Here is a 27,430-nt window from a genome sequence, read left to right on the forward strand (position 1 = left end):
GCTTTTGCAGGAATGTTGTCAGGTTCTGCTGCTTTCCCACTTCTCTGATAATTGATGGCTTGACTTATTTTTTCCTTGGTTGGTCTGCTGCAGTCAATTGGCATGTGTGGGGAGTGTGTGCAATTTGGCCAGCTTGTTCTTGATGGTTCCAATCATTTTCTCAACAATTCAAGAAGAATTTGGACAGCAACTACAATGGAACCTTTCACCAATTTGAAAAAAAAATCTCATTTTTGAAATGAGAATCACGATCTATCTCAAAAGAGACTGGCAGGCTGAGTCAGGCTATTAATTCCCTTAAGAAGAAGCCTCAACCCATTTAGAGAACATGCAGACAATTATGAGAATGTATTTAAGGTAATAGTAAACTGACATGTTAATATAATCTGCTAAACGTATCGTAAATGGGCCTTCTTATTTGCCAATATGATTCATAAGGACACAGTTTCTTTGCCTTGATTATTTCTCTGACAAATCAAACAACAGTGGCACAAATCTGCTGCAACACATTTGAATTAAGTATCTGACCAATATTTGTTAAATGTACGGCTTATGATGTCTCTTCATTAATATGAAAATATCTAGCTATGCAATTCAACATTGTTTCGGGTGGTACATATTTATCCTCAGGAGTGTGGTACATACAACTATTGTAAATGTTGTGGTAATTCTTTCTATCACCCAACATTACCCATTTATTTTCTCATCCTCGGGGGCTTCCTTCTGAAGGTCCCCCAATCCACTTTAATAAGTCTGAATTAGATTCAATAGAAAACAACTCACATCTCCTGCATTTGTCACATCATTTATTTTGCTTCTTAAATTAGTTTCATTCTCATGTACACAGTATCTGGCCACTTTGTCTTCAAATTTATTTCCAAGTATGACCATGGCTTTTCCAGCCTTATGGGCAGTACACCTGACTACAGCAATATCTTTCAGATGTTGTATTGTTTTTATTGTCTTCAATAAAATCAAGAATATAGGAATTATTCCTAATGGGAGATCCAGAGGATTAAAACTCTTTTGTGATCGTAGTTGTCCAACATTATGTACCACTCCAAAACTATATTGGCTGTCTGTATAGGTCCTAACATTCAAGTTTTCTGACAGGCAACATGACCTTGAATATGCAACCAATTCTGTCACTGGTGCTGGAGTTGCATTCAGCTGGTATGATGCTTCAAGAACTTCAGAAATTGAACATATCGCATAGGGAGTTTTCACTGTTACATACTGGTCTTTTAGACAAGAACTATCAACAAACAAAATCAGAGCGGACATTTCTTTAATCTCCAGTGTTGGTTTGGCACATAAGTCGATGACACTGATGCAGTCATTTTCTGACTCATCATCATCTCTTCCTGAGAGAGGTAGGCTAAGAACCTCCACAGAACAAACTACAGAGTGGGTAGCCCAAGTAGCTATCAAGAAAGAAACGGGGTGACCATTGACTTGAAGGCCGATGTGAAGGACACTTTGGTCTACCCCCAGGACTGCTGCAAATAAGTAGTCCTCCTTCATGTTTTTCATAATTTGCTGCAACACTGGGTCTATTGGCATATTCATGCCAAATTCTCCATACCCTGCAAAGGAGCTTGTTGGGATGGGGCCAGTGACCGTGCCTACACTTCATTCACATTCTATTGCATCTGAGGAACAAAATCAATCTGGATTTTGTGGAATTCTCATTTCCTGTGCCCTATTATACCCCAGAAATGACAAACAGTACTCTTCTGTAAAACATCAATGCTTGCATTAAAACCAGAATTATTCACAACCCTCTTCCATGACTTTGCATCTGTACCTTCGAATGTTTTCATCTTCACAATTTTCACTGAAGTCATCGCATTTATTCTGACATTGTCAGATTGTACAGAACCCAGTTCAGAACCCATCAACTAACTCTTGCTTTTCTTTAAACTGCCTTGTTTGGAAAACCATTAGGTGCTCCTTGATCCTTTTGTACTTCCAGTTACTACTGTACTTAGCATACTACAGGATTTCTTCTATACCCTTTGGGGAATATTTATGAGAGGCGTGCACCACCATTGTGTCACTTTTTGTCACTTTTAGTGACACATCAGTGGCACAAACCTCTCAACCATAGTTATGAGGCCACGCAAAGCCACTTTGTGTGGCTTTGAATGACTTCATTGATATGGAGTAAGGCAAGGCAGTGCAAGTTGCTGCACTGCCTTATTGTGTGCCTGGGAGGCGTTCCATGGGCATTACATTAGGTTTTCCAAACAGCATCCATGGATTTCAACACATTCCGAGATTTATGAGAGCCTGTAAACCTGGGGATGTATCCAAACCTTCCAACTCCCAAGTGAAGGTATAAAGAGGATAAATAAATGTCTTTATTTATGTTCATTATTTCCTCTTTCTATGTGTTCTGCATTTTGCAACACACATGGAAGGAGGAAAATACCTGTAGGAATTGTTTCTGTGCAGGAAGGTGCCCCTTCCTGCACAAAAATAACCCAACCAACAACACAGGCATCCTTGCACCATAGTGCAAGCTGCAAGCTGCATTGGCACAAAGTTGCCAAAACAGCACCAGATCAGGGGGAAAGGACAGGAATGCACCTTATTGGATAAATATGGTGCATTCCTGCCCTTTCACTATGACGTAGGGCAGTGCAGCAAAGTGACTTGTTGTACTGCTCTATGCCAAATCCCCATAACTGAGGGCCCTTGTCTGCCAGCACTTTGTTGAATATTACAACTGAGATCAGGATGAATATCAATGCAGACATAAAACTACTTCACCACCTTTCTCTGCAGTTTCTCTGCATGACTCTCGCATATTAGGCGGTACTGGCATTTTCAGATCTTGTGTGGACCTTAAAATCGTTGACCAATTTATTTATTTCTCTGGCATATTCTTTTTCAAATCTTCTATCACCTCTTTGTATTTATTTGTAATCTCTCCAGAAGGAGTGTTTTTAGGCACAATCCTAACTGGTTCCTCAGTTGACCAAGCAATAGCAGCCTTACCTTCATATCACAAGTCACTAAGAAAAACAATCTCAAACAGTGCATTTAACTCCTTTGCAGCCAAGGACGTAACGGTTTCGTCCTTGGCTGCGGCGCTGAGGTGCCAAGGACGTAACCGTTACATCCTTGGGCTGGCTAATGGGGGAAGTGCTTGCGCTCCCCCCATTAGTCACGCCTCGGTGCCCCCGGTGCAGGGATGGAAGGGGAATCGCTTCCCCTTACACCCCCACCCCCCTGACCTCCTAGTGGCGTCTGATGATGTCAGTGTGCGATCGTGCGCTGACCTCATGAGAGGCCTGCCCCTCCACGCTGGAAGCTCTTCCAGTGCCGATTAGAGGAGAAATGCTTTTGCATTTCTCCTCCGATCACGTGGAGGTGCAGAGAGATGCATCAAAGGAAAGGAAAGGCAGGGGCAGAGACCACTAGACACCAGGGATTTTTATTTTTTTGCATCAATTTCACTCAAGGAGAGCAACCCCTTAGGCAAGGGTCGTTCCCCTGGGGGGCAAATTTATTTTAGGCCACTTCTGCCACCCAAGGGTGGCATAAACCACTAGGCACCAGGGATTTTTTTTGCGCCAATTTCATGCACGGGGAGCAACCCCTTAGACAAGGGTCGCTCCCCTGGGGGGTAAATTTATTTTATGCCTTTTCTGCTCCCCTTGGGCGCAGATTGACCTATTTCTATTATGCCGATTTGCCCTCGGAGGGGCAGAAACCACTTAGCCACCAGGGATTGGCGAGTGTGTATGTGTGTGTTTTGTTTGGGGGGGTAGCCCCTTTGGCAAGGGTCGCTCCCCATTTGGGCAAAATACTGTTGATCATATCTGCCCCCCTCTGGGCAGATCGGCCTATTTTTGGAAGGCCCATCTGCCCTCAACGGGGGCAGAAAGCCAACGAGGGACCAGGGAAGTTTTTTTTTCAAAATAAGAGGGTGGGGGTATGGCCATACCCCCACCCCAAATAAATGGGGCCAATGACGTTCTGCCCACCAGTGAGCAGATAGAGAAATTACCACTGATCCACACCCTGTGGGGGGGCAGAAAGTCTACTAGATGTCAGGGAATTAAAAAAAAAAAAAATAGTGGGTGAGGGCTACCAACCAATATGGGCCTGGTTATGCCACAACCCAAACTGAAGGGGGTAACAGTCTTTCAGCTCTCCACACGCACACTAAAACATCTTATCCCATGGCAAGCAAGAGGATATTTGATTATTTTGGGTTTTGGTTTTACATTTGGAACATGAGAGCTTGGCTAACTCTCAAAATCGTCCCATTTGGAAAGGTGAGGGCTGCACTTTTTGGACTTTGGGATGCTGCCATGTAGAAAAATCCACAAGACCAATACACATCTGAAAACTAAACATCTGGATAAGTCCAGGGTGGTGTGCTTCACATGCACCCTGCACCATTTCCTTACCCACAATGCTCTGCAAACCTCCAACTTTGCTGGACATAACACGTTTCCCCCATTTTTGTGATGGAACCTTCCGGAATCTGCTGGAATCCACAAAATTCCTACTACCCAGCATTGTCTCATCTATATTGATAAAAATTCTGACCCAGAAGCCTAATTTTTTTTTTTTTTCTAACTGCCCTTTTGGACCCGCTTTGGTCCCCCTCAGTTTTTACATGTTTTTGGCTCTCCTCTGTCACAGGCACTTGGCCCACCTACAGATGTGAGGTATATTTTTACCGGGAGACTGAGGTGAACATTGGGTGGTCGGAAATTTGTCCGGTGCAGTGACCCCATACAGAAATGTGGGAAAAATTAGATTTTTTAGCTAAATTTGAGCTTTGCTGAGGATTCTGGGTAAGACAACATTGGGGGATCCATGCAAGTCACACCTCCCTGGACTCTCTCAGGTGTTTAGTTTTCAGAAATGTCTGGGTTTGGTAGGTTTCCCTGTATGGCTGCTGAGCCCAGGACCAAAAATGCAGGTGCCCACCCCTCCCCCCCAAAAAACAGGTAGTTTGCACTTGATCATTTTGATGTGTCCAATTAGTGTTTTGGGGCATTTCCTTTCGCGGGCACTGGGCTTACCCAAACAAGTGAGGTACCATTTTTATCGGGAGACTTGGAGAAACGCTGGGTAGAAGGACATCTGTGGTTCCTCTCACATTCCAGAAGTTTCTGTCACCGAAATATGAAGAAAAAGTGTTTTTTTGGCCAAATTTTGAGGTTTGCAAAGGATTCTGGGTAACAGAACCTGGTGAGATCCCCACAAGTCACCCCATCTTGGATTCCCCTAGGTGTCTAGTTTAAATAAATGCACAGGTTTGGTAGATTTCCTTAGGTGCCGGCTGAGCTAGAGGCCAAAATCCACAGCTAGGCACTTTCCAAAAAACAGCTCTGTTTCCTTTGGGAAACTGTGATGTGTCCACATTGTGTTTTGGGGCATTTCCTGTCATGGGCTCTAGGCCTACCCACACAAGTGAGGTACCAATTTTATCGGGACGCTGATGTAACACTGGGTGGAAGGAAATTTGTTGCTCCTTTCAGATTCCAGAACTTTCTGTCACCAAAATGTGAGGAAAAAGTGTTTTTTTTGGTCAAATTTTGAGATTTGCAAAGTCTGCTTGTTCCTGAAAGCTGGGAAGATGGTGATTTTAGCATCGCAAACCCTTTGTTGATACAATTTTCAGAGAAAATACCACAAGCCTTCTTCTGCAGCCCTTTGTTCCCATTTTTTTGAAAAAATGCAATTTTTGTGGTATTTTGGCTAATTTCTTGGTCTCTTTCAGGAGAACCCACAAAGTCTGGGTACCTCTAGAATCTCTAGGATGTTGGAAAAAATGGACGCAAATTTGGCGTGGTTAACTTATGTGGACGAAAAGTTATGAGGGCCTAGTTGCGAACTGCCCCAAACAGCCAAAAAAAGGCTTGGCACCTGAGGGGGTAAAGGCCTGGCAGTGAAGGGGTTAAATTGGCCCAAGCATTTTTCAAGTCTTTGTCAATCTATGAACCACTTTGTACCATTTCTATGGTTTCTCCTGTAATTTTGGAAAATTCATCATAAAAGCATTAAATCCTCTCTCTATGTACATCTCCAAAGTGCAATTCTGAAAGTGCCTCTATTTCTGAATCACTAGTTGACCCCTTCACTCTTGTTCCTGACTCTAAAGCTTTCATTTTATTAATATCCTTGCCATTTCAACCAGATTGTTAGGGGCAGATTTATGGAAAGTGTCACTGCACCGAGTGCAGCGCCTCTTTCCCTGTTCCCTTTACCACCCCCTACCGCTGCCATGTGTGTGCCGTATTTAAACTACAGTGCACCATGGAGTAGGGTAGGGGGCAATAGTGTCATTTTTTACTACGCTATTGATGTACTCTACAGGACTAGTGCCAAAATATTGGTGCTACTCCTGCAGAGTACATAGTGGCCCATTCTAAGGAATGTAAGCCCCCTTTTAATGCTTGCTCTTGAGCAAGCGTTAAAAGTGCTGTGATAAACAGTGCAAGGAAATCTCATAGATTTCCTTGCACCATTTTTCTGGCTCCCCTAATGGAGGAACGCTCCCTTTGCATACGTTATGCCTGTCGCAGGCATAGTGAAGAGCAAAGGGTTAGAGAGCGGTGCAATACACGCATTGTGACACTAACTATGGCGTGGCGATTTTGGCCTCGTTTGGGCCACAATAATGTCAAAATAAATGACGTTAATGTGGCACAAGGTGGCCCTAAGGGCCCATAAATATGTGACACCACGGAGATCAGCGCCGTCCCCCTTGCAGGCCACAGTTGGATCATCAGTCCGTGTTGTGGGCGGCCGGTCCTGCCGCAGGCCACTTTTTGGTCCGCAGCCTGCTTTTTTGGCCATGGCAGGACCTGGGAGTCCACTCTTGAGCTCTGGGTCATGCTGCACTCATTCGCGGCCCCCACAGTTTGCTCACCTGTTTTCTGGATTTCTTTTTCTTCTTTCTTTTTCTTTTCCTTTTTTCTCCATCCTAGGCCATATTTTCTTCTTCTTCCTAGGAGTCTGTGTTTTCTTCCCTACATGCACTGCTTACCACCTTTTCTACTATGGCTATTTTTCCATTCACCTGTATGTGGCTTTCCCAATTCAAGATGGTGTCTTTAGATTTTCATGCATGTAACTTCCTGTTTCTCAGTATAAAAGCATGAAAGGATTTATTTTCCTTGTGTTGCAAACACTTCCATCCTGGTGCTGCTCCTCGCTCTAGTTTCCCATGATTTGGACCTATCTTGTTTTTGCCTGCAGTTTGTTGTTCCTGATTTGTTATTTTTCTCAGTTTTTTCCCCAATATATATATATTTTTTTCTATGGGACTCCTTCTGGAGGTTAAGGCCTGCTAGGCAATATACTGTCAGCAGCACCGTGGCTACTGGAAAGGGTTTCCTTTACCGTGGCCAATCCAGAACAATCAAGAAACCAGGTGGTGCCCTGAGACTGGCAGATTACAGCAGTGAGATGCATGCAAATTGTGACAAAATATGCCCCTTAATGAGAACTCTTAGAGTTAGTAAACCTAATATGTTTATTTCATCATTAGTCAGATCCATTTTGTATTTTTTCTCACATTTTTCATTTTAGTGATGTTGACCTCACATTTATCAGCCGATTTCTTTAGCTTATCATGGGCCTCGGCTGCACATCTTGCTGCTTCTCCGATGAAGTATCTCATTTCATTCACCCTGTTTGACAATAATCTGTTCATATCAATTGCTCGCTGTAAAATTTCCCCAAAATCATTTTTAAAAGCCCAAATTTAATATGTCTTTCTTTGAAAGATGATTTAATAAAAGCAGTAGTAGCCTCACACCCACACTCACAGCTGTAAGTGCAGTCTAACCCTGTGATTATATATCTGTACCTTTCCTGTAGCCATCCTGTAGCCATCTGATCCCATTTGTTCTATGCCGCAAACTGTGTAAATGTAAGTAACAGCTTTTTCTCATTCATTGCTTGTCCCAAAAGAAATCTAGCTTTCTAGCGTTAAAAAAGTTACCCTCTACAGGAGACTGTAACTGCTTATAAGAAGAGGTATATTCATGCCATTCAAAAATCCAGGTACACAAATGTAAACCAATGTCTGTTATCTTTTCATCTGAAGGGGTACACTTTGCAGGTAATTCCAGTCTCTCTGGAGCAGGTTTGCTAGTAGCTTAATATTTTCTCAACACACAGCTTATATTTTCACTCAAAACATGCAAAACAATCTAGTGAAGAACAACTGATCTCAGTACTGGTATGCTAAAGGTCAACCAATCATATCACAGTCTTAACACCAACTAACCAATTACAGAGCCACACTGTAGTGACATTTCACCAATCCCAGCATGACTCCTGGGCTGACTAGTCAATCACAGCACAACTTGTTCGTGAATGGGAAAATAATTGTACAGCTTTTCTCAATAAACACACACTAACTAAACCAAATAGAATCCTTTCTCCTCATCTCAAATAGTAGGACCATCAGCAGATTAGAATAAGATAAACCTCATTAACAACAGAAACAAGACCAGCACCTTTCCAGCACTCAACCTTAAATTTAAATGCACACCAAGCAGACTCGCATCCAGCTGCAATCTGCCTTTGGCTTATATATTTACTCCCTTCCACCACGGAGTACTAAGGAGTAAATACACCAACCCTGATTAAGCAGGCAGACATTTTTAATGTATAAAACCCTATCTGTTTGTAAGTGGCGCCTCATAAAAACACACTCCTTATAAGCAAACAAGTTAAACGAACAGTAATATCTTGAGATCTTAGATTTCCACTAATCTGACAACCAAACCAACTACATAATAAACACCAAAGATTCTTTCAGTGCAGATCACGAATAAGGATAGTACATCAAATCTCAGTAATCAAACCACCTATTGAACTCAAAATCAATATTGTATAACCAAACACCTTGCAAATTATATAAAAATACATCATGCATCACCAGCTCCGACACTTCAATAGCACACTAGAATATTTTCAGGTTCAAGAATCATTCTTCCCTATTTATACTTAAAATCCAAATCATTCAGGAAAATCCACTTCTAAAAGCCCACTAACTCTAGTGTCTTGGTAAAAAAAGGGAAATTCTAAAGTAGAAAGAAGGTGCTCTTTAATGCGCAGTCATTCTCTGCTACCAAAATGTGTGGCTGCTGCGGACCCTGAAGGCTAGACTTTCCAAAATGTACCTCAATCCACAATGCCCACGATCTGATGAATTGGAGATGGTGTTACATCTTAGCTTCATGAAGCAATGTACCCCCACATCAAGGCAACTCCTAACACATCAAAATATCAAAATTACAGTCAATAAAGTGAACGCCCTACTCAGTAATTGAGTTACAGATCAGTAGAACAATTAAAGGGTTTTATTACAAAAATTAAATAGTAATGCAATAGAGCTTAATGCCATAAAGGTGCTCAGTAAATGGGACAATACCACAGAATGCAAAATAAAAAACAACCCTCTAAGCCCGAAGGGGATAGCTTAATGGACAGCATTAGTAGAAGAACAGGTAAATCATATGCTCATCCCCAATATCAACAGTTTAATACATTATTTTTGCGTGTAAAATTAACAGAACTGCAGAATCACAATAGTGAGCAAATGTATTATTAACAAATCAGAGCACAGTCTGAGTAAAAGTTATATTGCATTATCATCTAGTTACTATCTCACTACATCAATAATTACTCTGCCCCTCTATGCTAATGTCTTCTGTAAAAGCTAAACAAACAAAATACACAGCAGCGGGTTATATGAATGAATAGGGCACAGTGATCTAGTGGAAAGTCCTTCGAGAAATAGGTACCATTTCATGACTGAGCCATGGAAAGTTAATTGACATCAGCGGGAGCCATGACAATGGTAATAAAAAATAATAATCTGCTTGACTATATACTGCAGAGAGAGCAGGCAGTGAGATGTGCTGAAGGGGAAAGGCATGCGTGACAAAGGTGATTTCCCTTGTGGACAAGATGTTGTTTAGACCCAAATTGAGGCCTAGTTAACAAAGGTCAGAAAAACGTGCATCTACATACTATAGACAATGTGGGCATATTTACGATTTTTGTGTTTCAGGGCAGCTCAGCAAGTCACCTTGCTGAACTGGCCAGCGTCACCGGGAAAGGGCAGGAATTCAGCATATTAGTCCACTAAAGCGCATTCCTGTCCTTTGCCCTTGCCCTGGTCCCATTTTGGCAGCCCTAGAACGAAGGCAGGCACCCTTGCACTATGGAGCAAGGGTAACGGTGTTGTAGGAAGAATTGATTTTGTGTGGGAAGGGGCACCTTTATGCACATACAAGTTCCTGAGGGACATTTGTCTCTTTCCATGTGTGCTGCAGAATTCAGTACACATAGAAAGAGGAAGGAATGAGGAGAAATTAAGATATTTCTCTTTGTTACACCTCCCCTGGGGAGGAGTATCTTTTTGGCACACTCCCAGGGGTACAAGGTTTTGTAAATTTGGGAATGCATCAAACACCATGGGTATTGCTTGTGAACACCAGTGCAACACCCATGGAATGCCTTCCTTTTCGCAGAGTAATTTAATGCAGCGATTTGTGCTGCCTTGCATTCCTCCATTTTTTTGGAACCTCTCAAAGCCACAGAAAGTGGCTCTGCATGGTTTCAAAACTATAACTAAGAGCTTTGCTCCACGCATGTATCATGTTGCCTGGTGGAAGCATGACGCAACCCTCCCGTAAATATGCCCATTAGTTTCAAAGATAAAAGTACTATATCAGTGTGTACCTGTGAAATCAAGTGTGAAAATGCATTCTGCACTTTGTTAATGATCCATAAAAACATAAACACCCAAAAATCGACTATGTTACCTTAATCTGCTGCAGCTTATCAACAAAGCAATGCATTAAATGTTCAGAACAGAAAACAAAACAAAACTTCTGGGTAGAAAACTCACTGTGCCAGGGTAACAGATTTTGCATTTTTCAGAAAGAAACCTTTGCTTTGGGAGTTTGTTTCTGTAAAACAAAACAAATAATGCAGATTGGCAGGCATAGCATTTTATCTAAAAGGGCTCCATCATACTGAGTAGCACATTTGCCACAATGAGCTCTGCAGACACAATGTGAATCTCTAAGTATGGAGGGCATACTTGCACTTTGGAGACTGACATTTTGACCTCTACTGAAATGGCAGGCTGGCTTTCATACTCTAAATGAGTCCCTAAGTCTTTTGTAAAACACTGCCTAACCCAAGGAGCAAGTTTCTTGCTCCATTACATGCGCCTACACAATTGCCACCAAAATATCCCTTCCTTTGGATGCCATCATGCTACTATCCTTATGCCCCTTCTCTTGACCACCTTCCCAGTTAAACAGTGGTAATTTAGGATGTGTTGCTGCAAAACCCCTGCCACAAACCAAAAAACTTCCTACAAACAGAGGATGGGAAGCATTATATTTACACACACACACACATCGGTGGAGTCTCAGCTGCCTCCAACGGCAACAGTCGGGGTGGTCTACCCACCACTATTGCTCTGGCCAATAAGGTTTCTCCATCCAGAACCGCCATATAAGGCAAGGCAGTGCCAGTCAGGAAAATCATGCAGTGATCCCGAAGCAAGGAAGAAAAACATCAGGGCCACAGTTTTTTTGTTGTTGTTAAGAAACAAACTTCTGCTTTGGGAGTTTGTTTCTTGTAAGCAAAGAACAACTGGCAAGTGGGTACAACAAACAAGGTGTGGCTCAGCAAGGTTCAGTGTCTTAAATGTTGCAACACCAGTACCTCTCCTTAATTCATAGAGGTCTGCATCTGCCTAGTGGAGATCTCTAAATCTGACAGCCAGTCCTATGCCAGGGGAGCAGAGGCCATGTCTTCTGCTGACCTGGCACACAATAAGCCAGAGTCTCAATTACACTGAAAGACTGTTGCTTAGGTCTGGGCTAAGGCAGCGTCTCAACCTAGGTGTAAACTTTACTAACCTCCTTACCAGTCTGCTGCCATTGCCACAAGAAATGTATCCTTTAATTACAGAGGCAGATGTGGTGTGACAGAAGAATGGTAGGGAGATGGCAAACATCAGCTTTGTAGTTTAGGACTGCTGTAGTGATACACTAGGTCTGCCAGATACTACTGTGCAGATGTATTACAAAACCTGTAACTAGAAGATATGCTTGGGTCCTTTGTAATTTTGGGGATTCTCCTAGGTAGAGTATCACAGTAATTCTTTTGATCTGCTTCCCTGAAGTGCTGAAATAGGAACTATTTTGATAACAAAGTGGACATCTAAAGAAAACATTTAACTTATATTATGTGAGGTTGATGTAGATCGAAGGGCATCTCTTTGAACATGAAATAGTTTTGCAACAATGAAGAAATGTAGAAAGTAAATACGAATAAAAAATGTTTCTTCAGGGAAATGGAGTGGGCTATTGTGAATGGTGCCCAATAAGAAGATCATCTTGAAACATGTTTAGCACTACAAATTAAACAGTACCTGTAACAAAGCAAGAACTTTGTTTCTCCCCAAATAACAGAAGAGATAGATGAGCTAACTCTCATTGTTACATAAACAGTTTGTAGGTGGAGCTCAGTATCCAGTGAAATATTGCAATTTAAGCCACAAAGGTGGGTGGAGGTAAGATGGCAGCCATGAATAGACTGGCAAACTGAGCATTGGCACAACTACTTCCCTTTGGCAACTTCTTGTAAAAGCGTCTCTTTTTCTGCAGGAGCAATTACTGTAATTTCCACATCACTGCTACTTTACTGTGCACTAAAGACATTTTCAATCCAAATTTAGGAGAGATTGGGGTGTACCTTCATCTCTGTTGATGCCTCCTTCCAAACCATCAGTACCAGTATGGAATTGTGCATCCTTTTCCCAGCCAATGACTATACTCCTGGCCCTCTGACACATCCTCAGCTGTCTCTGAATTGTACTGCTGTGCCCTTGCATCCCTGCTTGCAATCATGATGATTTGTAATAAGTGGGAGATACTGCGGCAATCAGGTACTCCAACTAAACTTCTAACCTCTGCACTCAATGTGGCTGAGTATTGCTGTGCAGATCTCCACTTCTCCCTCTCCCATATCTATGCCTACCACCTGAAGGGTAAGGAGAAGGTTTTTGGAGCCTAATAAGACCTGGGCTTGAACTAAATGAAGTTGATTCTTTCATATAGGGAAACACAGCTTAATTGTTAAATGAGGCAACTGAAGAGGGCCATAAGTTCCTTTGAGCATGAAGGAGGCAGATGATCTACCTCAATTGACGAGGGTGGGGGTGAGAGTTAAAGCCTTGGTCATGTAACAGTGATAAGACCAGGACTGCAAGAACCTCGCCACTGACTGTGGGGAGGAAGAATACTGACTGAAGCACAAGCTGAACCATTGAAGATTCTCTAATCCCGATTCCTTGAGTTTCTGAGGTGGCTGGAGAGCACAGATATAGCCCTCTAAGAGTCTCACTAAAGGTTTGATGAGTGCTGGAGAAAAGTTATGACTGGATTGTGCAGCTGAAAGGAATCCTTGTCAAGACCAGGGCTGCTGTGCACAGATTGGGCATATCTTTGAAACTAAGTCCATCAGCCTCTTCTCACAGAAACATGGTGATGTTTGAAGGTGAAATCAGAAAAAGGGGGCTTTTTTAAGATCACAAGGTAGTGACAATGAGGTTCTGTAGGATATCTTTGTTGTTCCTGCAGGATTAGTGGATAATGTACCCATAAACTCAAAGACTCATCCCTGAGATATGTTTCCCAACTGTACTACAGGACATCACTAAGTAATTATTCCATGTCTCATTTGAATGATCTTATTTTCAAAGAGAGGTTTTTCAAATACATTCAAATTCTAGATCACTTCTCCCAACTTAAGTAACATTAACTTCCGATGGTCAATCCATTAGTACAGATTATGGTGGAATGACGTTCCTCTCAACCCAGTGATTCTAGATATAGATTAGAGAATAGATTTTACACACTTTTATTGCCAATCACTCCCTTTCAATGTTACAGAAACATTGAATGCAGCATTGTAAGTCAATGTTTGATTTTTATTACACAGGAGAATTTTACAATCCCACAAGTAGAATCCTACAATAGGCAGAGAAAGTTCTACTTTGCGATCCTATACGTTTTCAGATTCAAGCAGATAGATGGCACATGATCACAAACTATCAGAATTGTTTCTCTTTTGGGGACAGATTTTCCTTGTTATCACTAGAATGCATGTTAAATGCAAAGATCTGAATATTAGTTTAGCTATGAATTGTGCTTCTTTTTTGTTGGAGGACAAAAGTTAGCCCTGAGTTAATCTTTTAACGCATGTCTATTAAACTTGGCCATGAGTTGCTTTTTTTCATGTACACTCATTAATAATGTACTTGACGTATTGTTTTAGTGCCATCCGACTTGGCCATTTCTCTTCTTTGTATTAGGAAGTGACTCATCAGTCATGTTACATATCACTGAATGGAGAGGTTTCTTCTAGGTGTAATATAAAAAAGGATAAGTGAAAAATAAATCAATAATTATTCGGGGTATTCGAACAGTTATCAATGTAATTAACATCCAATGTCAAGCCAGTCCTTGAACTGTTCGAATCTGTTACCACATGTTTGCTGTAACCCATTCCTTTTATAATTTTGCTAGTGTTAAAGTATTTGTCAACCAATCTCCTGATCCATTCTTCAACTGGAAGGCTTTCTAAGTGTTTCCAGCACTGTGCGTTAATTAACTTGCCATTATTGATCCAAAAATAGGGTCATGTCCATTATATCTCCTATTGTGGATTGTACTCATCTTCCTATTATTGCCACTGAAGAGTCTGAATCTAAACTACCTCTAATCTTCTCCCTCAGCCAATTAAAAATTTAAACCCAAAAATGTCTGTCTGATTTTATTACCTTCCCATAAGATGATTCTAATTTTCTTTCTTAACCTGGAACCTTGTGTATGCTGATGGAATTGTCTAGGAGAACGTAGCTATTTGGTCGATCTGAGGTAAATGTAGAAATTGGATGAAGAGAGGCTATAGATAGGAAGTAAATGTATTTCCTTAATAATACTTTCCTGTTCGTCTTCGCTAAACGGAAAACTCAAATGCAGTTCCAAAACTGTTTTTTGAGAGTTCAGACTAACAATATCCTAAAGACTCTTGCAATATATCATATGCTGATCAAACATAGGAAATCCTCTGATCTTTCATATCCCTGTGTTAGAAACTGGGTCTAGTTGGCAGTGGTTTGCACCCCATCCAAGTAGAGACCCTCACTCTAGGCAGGGTAAGGGAGTCACACAGCTAAGATAACCCCTGCTCATCCCCTTTGTAGCTTGGCACAAGCCATCAGGCTTATCTCATAGACAATGTTTAAAGTATTTGTACCCGTACACACAGTACCACAGTGAAAACACTACAAATGGACATCCCACCAGTTTAGACAAATAGCCAATATATATCTGAATAAAACAAGACCAAAACAACAAAAAATCCAGCATATGGAAGAAAAGATATACATTAAAAAAATTAAAAGAGTCTTAATCCATTGGAATCAATGGATGCGTGTTTTAGCACAAAGAACCTGGTATGCAAAGAAAATAAAGCCGCAGGAGAGGTGATGCATCAATAAAGCAAGATATGGGTCGATTCATTACTCGCAAGTAAGCCTGTGTGTCGATTCTTTCCCCGTCGGGTAGGCGATGCGTTGATTCTTTACCCTGCATCAATTTCTGGACATGCAGCCTAAGGTCCTTGCTGCGATATTGAAGATTTGACACCCAGAGTTGATTCGTGGGAATTCAGATGTGCTGTACTAAGGGTCGGCATGGAGAGAACAGGTGCTGTGTTGATTTTTCTGATGCGCACACAGCAGTGCATGAATTTTTCCCCGCAGGTTACCAGCTTCCACTTCTTAGGGTCTAGGGACTGGATTTGGCACCACTTAGCAAGTCAGGACTCTAAGCAGAAGAGCCCAGGGACTGGCAGATTACGTTTTTTGATGTCCCTGAGGCTCAGTTCAAGCACTTGGAGATCCTTGGAAAGCAGGATGTAGAAAACAAAGTCCAGTCCTTTCACTCCCAGAGCATAAGTAGCAGCAGCAGGCCAGCACAGCGAAGCAGTAAGCAGAGTGGCAGGTCCTCCTCAAGCATCCAGCTCATCTTCCTGGCATAATGCTCTCAGTCCAGAAGTGTTCTGAAGCTGTGGGGTCAGCAATCCAGCACTTATACTCATTTCTGAAAGTCTTTGTAGTGCATAAGACCCTGCCTCTCCCTGTCCTGGCCCCAGACACACTCTAGGGGTTTGGAGACTGTATTGTGTGAGGGCAGGCACAACTCTATTCAGGTGCAGGTATCAGATTATCCCACCAGACTAGCCCAGGAAGACTCATCGGGATATGCAGGACACACCTCAGCTCCCTCTGTGTGACTGTCTAGAGTGAATTCACAAACAGCCCAATTGTCACCATGACCCAGATGTGTATTCAGCAGCCATGTAGAGGCACAGAATGGTTAAGCAAGAAAATTATCACTTTCTAAAAGTTGCATTTTTTAAATTACAATCTAAATAGTAACTTTACCAAATGATGTATTTTTACATTGTGATTTCAGAGACCCAAAACTTCATATCTCTATCTGCTCTCTATGGGAAACTGCACGTAAAAGATATTACAAAGCAATCCCCATGTTATCCTATGGGAGAGATAGGTCTTGCCATAGTGAAAACAGAATGTAGCAGTATTTCACTTTCAGGCCATGTAAAGCACACCAGTACATTTCCTACCTTTTAAATACACTGCACCATGTCTATGGGGCTGCTTTGGTGCTACCTTAGGGGTGACTTACATTTAGTATAAGGGAAGAGTTGGGCCTGGCAAGTGGGTGCACTTGCCAGGTTGAAATGGTAGTTCCAAACTGCCCATACAGATACTGCAATGGCAGGTCTGAGACATGTTTATAGGGCTAATCATTTGGGTGGCAGAATCAGTGCTGTAGATCCACTAGTAGCATTTCATTTACAGGCCTTGTGCACACATGGTGCACTACACCAGGGACCTACTAGTAAATCAAACACCCCAATCATGGATAAACCAATCACCAATATCATTTAGACAGAGACCCCTTGCACTTTAGCACAGGTCACCAATGGTAAAGTGCACAGAGTCCTAAAGCCAACAAAAACAGATCAGACAAAATAGGAGGAAGGAGGCAAAATGTTTGGGGATGACCCTTCAAAAAGGGCCATGTCCAACACAATGCATCTCAGAAGAAAGTATTTTTAATGACAGGTGCTTGTAAAGATTGGCAAAGATCTGAAGATCATATTTCTGTTGTACTTCTTCAATTGACATAATGACTCCAGATCTGTTTGAGTTCCCCTACACCATTTCTGCCATTTCAGACATTGTGCTTAACAATTCTTCGAGTAGTTCTGGTTTATTCTAGCGTCACAAGCATTTGTTCTGATTTCTATTTTTGTTTTTCTTACCCAAAGTGAATATCTATTAGGAGTGATAACTTCACCATTTAATATACTTTCGGAGTAGAAAACATATTTGCAAACCTGCGCAGTCAATACTTTCCAGTCACTATGTTTAGTGAGACTGTAATCAGTTACATATTACTTCTAGGACTACAATTCTTTGTAAAATGTGGGACAAAGCTGCCGGATAATATAATTCTGTATTAGCCACGGCCAATACTCCCTTTTTCGAAGTCTTGCATATGTGTTTTCGGTCTTTAACAGCCGTTTAGAAGCCCATATAAATGTTGCAATCATTCAGTTCATTTTTCTTTTGAAAAGGTTACATCCAGGAAAGAGAGGGATTGACAAAAATGTGGGAGTAATGTCATAATTTTGATTATATTTATCTGCCCCGCTATTGAAAGGGATAAATAGCCCCATTTACTGAATTATTTAAATAGATTGGGTAGTAACCTGCTGTAATGCAGATGATAACCATACTCCTCTGATGCTAAAACATGTACATCTTGTATATTCAATCCTCTCTGTGGTTACCATATTACTGAATTCCCGAGGTAAATCTAGTGGGGTGCATTTCATCAGCAGGATGTCTGTCTTTGTAGTATTTATCTTATATCCTGATATTTGTGACAACTTGTTAAAAGTATTAAGCACCAATATATTATATATTTATTTAGGTGATATAAAGAGGATCGTATTATCCGCGTGCAGTTTTATCTTGGTGGAATTCCTCAGGCTATCCTGAACAATAAAAAAGGCAAATAGCTATGGAAATCATGGACATCCTTAACAGGTTACAAGTTGTTTTGGGATTTCCCTTACTACCTCCCCACTAAGTAAGGGATCTGCCTAAGACCTGTAACATCAGTACTAAGGCAGTCTGGCGAACTGGGGAAGGGGGAGGGAAGTTCATTGCCTCTATTACCTTATACAAGAATAGTTTATCAGACACTAGATACAGTTCACAATATCGAATGGATTTTCTGCTTTCAAAAGCCAAACAGCCAGTATTAAATGAAAGCCCTAAGCTACCTTCCTCAAATAATGGATGTTCCTGGCGAGCAATTTCCCAGAGACTACTCCAGCTTGATTATTATTTACAATTTCTTTCACCATGCTAGCCAATCTGATAGAAAATATTTTAATTATTGTTTTATAATCATATTTAATAATTTTGTGGGATGGTATAAACCACATTTCCCAGGGTTCCTACCTTGTTTTAAAAGGCAGGTAAACTGCCCTGCTAAAAATATTAAAATATATTGTGGTATTTCTACCTCTTGCAATATTGCATGAAAAAGCTTAAGTAATGAGGGAACCAAGGGCCTAATTTACAAGGCTCGTGGCACAGGGCAGCGCAGCACATGCCTTGCTGCGTCACCCTGTACCACCGGGAAAGGACAGAAATGCACCATATATACAGGATACAGCATATTTTTGTATCCTCCCCCTGCGCTGATGCACAAAATGCTGCCATGAGCCAACGCAGGCACCCTTGCACCATCGTGTAAGGGTGCCTGAGTTTTGAGGATGATTGTTTTTGTGCAGGAAGGGGCACCTCCTGCACAAAAACAGTCATAAGATGTGTTTCCCTCTTTCTATATGTGTTGCATTATGCAGCACACATAGAAAGAGGAGAAACTGGGAAAAATAAAGATATTTCTCCCCGTTAGTCACTCTTTCGCCACCCCTGAGGTGGCATAGGAATCTGACACATTCCCACACTTGTAAATCTGGGCCAGCATCAGATTCCTTTGGATTCCATGGGTGTTGTATGGGAACACCCCACGTAACACCCTGGAACCACCCCTTTTATGCAGTGTTATGCATGAAAGGGGTCCATATTCACAAGGCCCTGAAAAGCCAAGCAAGGGACTTCGCATCACCTTGTAAATATGGGCTAGCACACTGTGCCACCAGAGTTTAATAAAAATAAAGCTCCGATGGAGCAGTGTGCCACTAAGGTCTTGTAAATGAGGCCGCCAGTCTTGCTGAAACAGCTTATATGCTTCCACCAATGATCAATCTGGGTCAGGGACCTTTGCTGTTGCTATTGTCCTATGGCTTCTTTTATTTCCTATTTGCTTATCAGATTATTCAAAATCTGTTGGTTTTACTCTGTTATTTTTGTCTATGCTTATTCTTTCAAGAAAGCTCATATACTTTCAGACTTGGGTACTAAAAACACTTGGTAGAGATTTCAATGGAATTTTAGAATGACATTAGCTATCATCTCCCTTTCCTCTACCATGTCCTCACATTGCTTATCTGGAATTTGACTACAATTCTTCTCCTGTTGGGATTTATTGTCCAATTTTTCACAACTTGTTGTGTTCCTCGTACAACCACTTAAAAATTGTTTTAATATTTACTAACTACTTTGCACTCAAACGTATTTTGCTTTATCTTTATTCCCTCAAGTTTATTTAGTGAGTGTGTGCAAAATGTTTGTAATTTGCTTCTGTATAATTATGTGAAATATTAGCAAAATTATGTGAAATTAAGTACAATTGTGCAAAATGCAAATCTGTCTTTTTGCACTATATTTTAGTGTGCAATGCGTCCTTGTGTCAATGTTTGATGAAATAACACATACCATGTGAAAAAATAGTGTGAAGAAACAAAACAAAATGAAAAAACAAAAGCACAGGCAACAACAGCCATTCACATTCTGTTGTTTGAATGCATCCACAGTAAATTTTTACCATAAATGGCATATTCTCAGCAAATGTTTATGGTGAATGGTGTATAACGGTGTAATTTAGGTAATTAATTGTGTCGGCATGCAAACCCAGACCTTTCTTTACCCTGAGACGCACATGAACTTTCGGAAAATACTTGTAGTACACCGGTGTAATTTAAGTTTCACCAGAAGCCTAGTTAGTTATATTCTCACCATACATTTTTTGTATAATGTTTTCTATAGTAGCCTTTAAAGCATACCATACCATGCTAATTTTACTTGCTTTCAGATCAAGGGCCTGATTTAGAGTTTGGCGGAGGGGGTTACTTCATCACATATGTGACAGATATCCCGTCTGCCATATAACAATTTCCATAGGCTATAATGGGATCGTAATAAGGCGGATCATGTTTGTGACAGAGTAACCCCGCCCGCCAAACTCTAAATCAGGCCCTACGTTTAAACAATTGGCTAATCTGACTTTGTCATGAGCTGATAATGCCAGAGACTAGGAAAAGTGACAAATCAGCTCTTGGCTAAGCCTATTGGATTTCTGTCTCCCATCAATCTGGCACATTATAAAAACAGAAGCATGATGGTAGAGAACTGGTGGAGGATTGATTTTCTTTTAATTTGAGTTTGCGAGAGCAACGACATAGGGGGTCAAGACTGCCAGGGCTGTTATGACGGAAGCACCGCCAACAGGCTGGCGGTGCTTCGCAGGTCATTACGACCGCGGCGCACCGCCGGGCCATTGTGGCGAGAAACCGCCACAACAGCCCTGGCGGTAGTAATCCGCCAGGGCAGCGCTGCTAGCAGCGCTGCCCAGGGAATTACGAGTCCCCCTACCGCCAGCCTTTTCCTGGCGGTTTGAACCACCAGGAAAAGGCTGGTGGTATGGGGAGTCGCGGGGCCCCTGGGGGCCCCTGCACTGCCCATGCCACTGGCATTGTCAGTGCCGGGGCCCCCAGACGGGGCCCCGTGCAGCTTTTCACTGTCTGCTGTGCAGACAGTGAAAAGCGTGATGGGCGCAACTGCACCTGTCGCACGGCCGCAACATGCCGGCTCCATTTGGAGCCGGCTCCTGTGTTGCGGCCGAGATCCCCGCCGGCCCAGCGGGGATCTCCAAATGGCTGCGGTGGGGGTGCAGCCGCATAGGCAGCCGCCCAGCGGTCTGATCTTGGCAGGCTGCTTCATCTGCCCGCCAAGGTCGTAATGAGGGCCATAATCTAAATGGGCTTGACTCTGATATTCATACTCGATCCCTGAGAACTCTTGAAATGTTTTCACCAATCATCAATCTGTCCAAGGATATTCGGGAGCACCAAAATAGTATCTCTCACATGTTTTTTTATTTATTTGGGGGCTGTTCACTATACTTAACACGCCTTTTTACTGATTTTAATTCTGCCTTAAAGTACCATTCTAATACCAGCAAGCAAAGCATACAATGTGACCTATCAAGAGTTCCTCCAAGGGGTGTGGGTCATCTGTTAACGTACTTCAATAACTACACACTAAGGGCCAGATGTAGCAAATTCCGATTTTGCGAGTCGGAAATTGCGAGTCGGTGAGACTCGCAATTTCCGATTCACAAAATCGGATGCAGAACGGTGTCTCAGACACCGTCTGCGAATCTCAATGGGGGTCGCAAAGACCCACCTCATTAATATTAATGAGGTGGGTCGCATTTTGCAACCCTATTGAGATTCCCTGCACTCACAGGGATGTGGCCTGCTGGAGACAGCAGACCTCCATGTCTGTGACTGCTTTTTAAATAAAGCAGGTTTTTTTTTGTATTGCAGCCCGTTTTCCTTAAAGGAAAACTAGTTGCAATACAAAAAAAATAACAAAACCATTTGGTTTCGGTTTTTCAGAGTAGGCAGTGGTCCATTGGACCACTGCCTGCTCTGAAAAAACATTACCGGCGACATTCACATAGGGGCTGTGAGTGGCTGTGAGTTGTGTGGCAATTGTTTTCCATTGCAGAGGATAGGATTGTGGGATGTGTGGGTTGGTGTTTTATACTTGTGTGTGTGTGGTGTTTGTATGTGTATCCGGTGTGATGTATTTGAAATGGCTAATTTGGGGTACTTTTGTTTGGAAGTCAGTATTGGGACCGTGAAGGTCCACACTGCCAATGGCTTACTGCCATTGAATGGCCACTGTGCTGATCTGTGGGTCTTCATTTGGAGGGCGGTACCTTCTGGCGTGGCAGTGAGGTTGGTGGTACAGCCTCTCTCCTTGTGGCTGCTTTCTGGTGGTTTTCTGTTTGTGACTCATAAAACCTGGTTGATTTACCACGTCTGCGCGGTCTTTTTTGGAGGCCGCCAGCATGGCAGTCTTCAGTAAAGGCCACCAAAATCATTATGACCCCTTTAGTTTTTTTGGGAGCACACAGCTTCATTCAGAGCCTTGTACTAAATCAGGGATGCTCAAAGTACGGCCCGCGGGCCTCATGCAGCCGCTCTGACCTTTACATGCGGCCCCTTGGGCAACAGGAGCACTGGGCAGCTGTTTGCTCGACTCCGCACAAACAAAAATATTAAATACACACACAATCATTTATTTCAAACTTAATTGGTGCTAAAGAAAGGAAGTAACTAGGGACTTCTGCACTTAACTTTAGAAACGCCTTTATTTTTTAAAGACATCTTGCAACATAAGTGTGAAACTAAGACAGTCTCTTCAAAATTAATTAAGTGTATTTAGTTAACATGCAGAACCTTTTCGCCTTAGTACAATTTATTTTATCAGTGCATTGAGATGCATTCTTTTTAAAGTGATAGTTTTCAAACGTAAATTTGGAAACATTAATTATTTCCCTTACCCTGAGAACACCACCAATAGTAAATTAAAGAGGCAAGTCACTTGGTATATGCACTTTATGGGTGGCCTGGGTTCCTACCATACATAAACAACATTATAGTTTATTAACTCAAACATAGAAGCAGGTTTTGTGCAGCGCACACCATGAATCGTGTATTTCGTGGTCATCTTAAATGTGATAATGCAGAAAAAGGAGGGAAAGTGACACTAAACAATTGCCTAGGATCACACAATTTGGAAAAGTGGGTAAGCTGGGATTAATTCCAGGTTTTCTGGTTTCCCATTGTTTATTTCAGCCACTAGATGTATATCCTTTGCTTCCCCTACACCTCCTACCTTGCCACCAATCCACCTAGTCACCCCACCCGACCGCCACCGCCCTGGCATCAATGCGGCCCCCAAGCACGTCACAGACCAAACTTTTTGGCCCCTGGGAAAATGTTTGCAAGTACCCATGTACTGAATAAAGAGAACATGGGGCCAGATGCATGAAGCATTTTTCAGGTCGCAAATCCTCTTTTCTATCTACCAAAGAAAAACGTGACTCATTACCTTTTTTACCGAATCGCATTTTGCTTTTGTGATTCGGTATTAGGAAGGGGCATGTTTAGGGCGTCCCTCCTAATATCGAATCGCACTGGCATGTAGGAATGTTTTGCGACTGTCAATGTGGTCACAAAACATTTGCAGTTAACCCCAACTTCAAGTTGGTGGTTACATATTCTAACCTGAAGGGGTCCCCAGGAATCCCTTCCCCTTTGTGAATGTAAGTGTAAATATTTTTTCAGATCAGGTATTGGTCCCATTGACCACTGCCTACTCTCAAAAACTGTAAAGAAAACTTCATTTTTAGGTTAAACCTAGACAGCGCTTGCGCTGTCTATTAGAGACGTGTTATATTTAGAATATGGGCTTTAAGTTCTGCCCATCTTTGTAATTGGGTCCTTTGATTGTCTTTCCTAAATGTTTGCTTTTGATTGGTGCAAATGCTTACTACTCCCTCCTTGCGCACTTTTGTAACATCCCATGAGGACGGCCCCTGTCACATGTGGGCTTACTCTTTTTTAAATTTAGGTTCCTTTGTGCACATGATGTTTTTTAGTTTGCCTCTGCTCGTATGTCAGAATGGCAGCCACTTCACACACGCTGTGCTTCATTTTCAATGCTTTTGTTTGTTCACGCTTATGGCGGTATTTTGTTTTGGCACTTTTACGGAGTGCGAGCTCGACATGGAGATATTACATCGCTTTAAATGACTACCGGTTACATTACACAAGGACAATTTTATTTTTGGTAGCAAGGGGAGATTAATTGGCTTGCCCTGAATCATAGGATGATGACCTGGCACCGAGATTTGAACCCGCGTTCCTCAGCTCCAAAGCTGACAGATCTGGCCATCATGATACTAACTATTGACCTATGTCATTGGCTCAGTGATAAGCAAAGTGAACCCCTGGCTGAGCTACCAAATGATGACCATGGCAGTGATCCCTCCCATAGACAGCCAATGTACCACACCAACCGCCAGTGCGGTACGAACACTGAACATGGCAGTAGCAATCTCCAGGCTGGTGGAAGACAAGGATCCGTCCACCATATAATGAGATAGCACACCGCCAGGATTTCTGGGGCAGTACCACTGTGACCAAAAGTCTGGCGGAAACACATCATATAAAAGGAGACACTCACCTCCATTGACACAGAGGAGTCAGCTGCTGCCCTGGAACCTGAACTGCAAGTCTTCCCGATGCTGTACCACGCTATGGCCGTCGTGGAGCACCAACACCGACGAAGACGACGACAGTGAGTTCAGCCACCTAGCACACAAGGGAGGGAGTGGGGGAGGGGAGAGTGACACACACATGCACAACACACACCATACACACACACCACACACCCAGAACCATCTGCAGAGTTAAACGACAGTAACAGAACCCAGGAGCAAAGAAAGCCACGACACATACCTTTGTTCCAACCACTGTAATCCTGTTGGATGAAGACCACAAATCCAAAATATATACATCATTGCATATTCACATGCAGGGCCAGTGACCAGTCCAAAGTTTGAGTAAGCCCACAGGGCAAAGTCCAGACCCCAACTTGACTCCTGACACCATCGGAACTCCACTGTTCAGGGACATCATTTTGGAAATAGACAGCCACCTCAGGGGGTAGGGTGGAGAGGGGGTTTCTTTTTGGGACGGGGGTCTTTGGGTTTTGGTTTGGGAGGGGGCTCCTTTTGTTTGGCTTTGGGAGCTGTCTCCTTGGTTTTGGGTTTTGGTTTGGGAGGGGGCAGCTCTTTACCCTTCTGTTTTGGGGCGGAGGGGTGGGCTTGGGGTGGGGGCAGGAGTTGCACTTATGTTCCTCTTAGTGGCAGTGGTAGTCTTTGGGGGTGGAACAGGGTCAGACTGGGTGCTAGCGGTATTAGGCTGTGGGGGTGGGACCTTTCTTTTACAGGCAGGATGGGGGATGGGGAGGGAAGAGGTCAAGTCAAGAAGGGAAAAGCTTCTTAGGGCCAATGGGGCGGGATGTGGGAGGAGGAATGGGAGTGGAGGTAGAGGGAGTGGTTGTTGGAGGAGGAGGTTTGCTGTACTTGGATGCAGGTGCATGGACTGTGCGTGTGTGAGGTGGTTGGCTGTTGGGGGTCTGAGTGCGAGCATTTGTGTGTCTTTGGAGAAGGGCAGACAGGGTGGGGGAGGCCAATCAGGATGTGTGGATGGATGTTGTGGTGGTGTCTGCAAGTGAGGTGGGTGTGCTGCATGAGGTGGTAATGCTGGTGGTGGTGACTGCCCATGTGGTGTGTAGGGTGCATGACTGGGCGTCAGCTGTTGTAGTGACTGTGGGCAAGGCTGTGCAGATGGCAGGTTCAGGGACTGTTGATGCAGTGCATGCAGGTGTAAGTGCGGATGTGACTGTGAGGGAGGAGGAGGAGGGGGAGACAGTGGAGGCAGTGGATGATGTTGTGTGTGCATCTGTTCACTGGCTGTGTGAGTACTCGTGGACTGAAGTGTGCTGCCTGTGCTTGTCTGTGCAAGTCTTTTCTGCTGTTTCGTGTGAATGCTTGTCAGAATATGTGCATGTGATCGACTTGTGGTGAGGAGACTTCGGACTGGGAAGTGGTAGTTTGAGGGGGGACGGAAGTAACAGGGACACTGGCTGCCGTCAGGAGGGAGGCCAGGGCCTGAAACAATCTCTGTAGGGCTGCAAAGCCACTGTGAATGCCCTCCAGAAAGGCATTGCATTGCTGCATCTGGGATGCCAGCCCGTAGATGGAATTCACTATCGTTGACTGCCCTACAGAGATGGATGTCAGGAGGTTAATAGCCTCCTCACTGAGGGCAGCAGGGCTGAATGGGACAGGGCCTGAGGTGCTTGGGGCAAAGGAGACCCCCACCCTCCTGGGTGAGCAGGCATAGGTAACTCATTGGGGAGCTACTGGGAGGGCGGTGCTGGTGCAGGGGTGGAGGTTGAACCCGTAGCTGGGGTGGTCCCTGAGGGGTCTGCCGCCACCAGGGAGCTCCCATCGGAGGAGTTATCAGAGTCACTTGAATCACCTCCTGTCCTAACCCCCCATGGTGCTCCCCTCACCCTCTGAATCACTGGTCCCCTCTTTGTGAGTGGACTCTGCCTCCTGGGTCTCGTGGGCTGCAGCTCCTTCACTCGCTGGTGCCCATGCTCCTTCACTAGATGATGCTAATGCCCACATGGACAGGATGACAAAAGGAGAGGGGAGGAAAGAAAGGGTGCACAGGGTCAATCACAGCAACAACAGCACAGATGGCATACACATCACTATCACACAAAGGGACTAAGAATGGGCAGTATGGACCATACTGGCATACCATTGGCTAGGTAATACAGCAGGTGAGAGTCAGACACAGCCATTTGCACATCAGTTGGAACCAACTAAGTCCTGTCTGACATGAAAAGCCTGCTACCTAGCCATCTAAAATATGCATTACACCCAAAATACCTAAGCTGGACCACGCTGCAATGTCTAAGCTGGCATATTGGTGCATTCATTGACTAGAACCGTGCACCAAAATCCCATGCTAGGAAACATAGATGGTTGTCACACAACTGTACCCACCCCCTTGTGGCTGCTGCGATACCCTCAAGCGCCCATTCAGCTCTGGGTAGGCCACCAGTATGCAGGCCATGAAGGGGGTCAGGTTCCAATGGGCGTCCCTCCCTCGTTGGGAGGCCATACCCAGCTGGGACTCTGCGGTCTTCCTGGCCCAGCGTCTCAGGTCCTCCCCCCGTTTCCTGCAGTGGGTGCTCCACCAGCTATGGACTCCCAGGGTCCGCACGTACTTGGCGATGGCACGCCACAACCCCTTCTTCTAATGGGCGCTGACCTGCAGAGGAAAAACAGAAAGAAGGACACCATTAACCATACAATCCAGTCTGTCAAAGAAATGGCTCACATACTGCAATTGCCCCTCACCAGGCACACACATGACCCATACCACTGCACAGACACTG

Source organism: Pleurodeles waltl, chromosome 1_1 (genome assembly GCF_031143425.1).
Source record: "Pleurodeles waltl isolate 20211129_DDA chromosome 1_1, aPleWal1.hap1.20221129, whole genome shotgun sequence".
Classification (NCBI taxonomy): Eukaryota; Metazoa; Chordata; class Amphibia; order Caudata; family Salamandridae; genus Pleurodeles; species Pleurodeles waltl.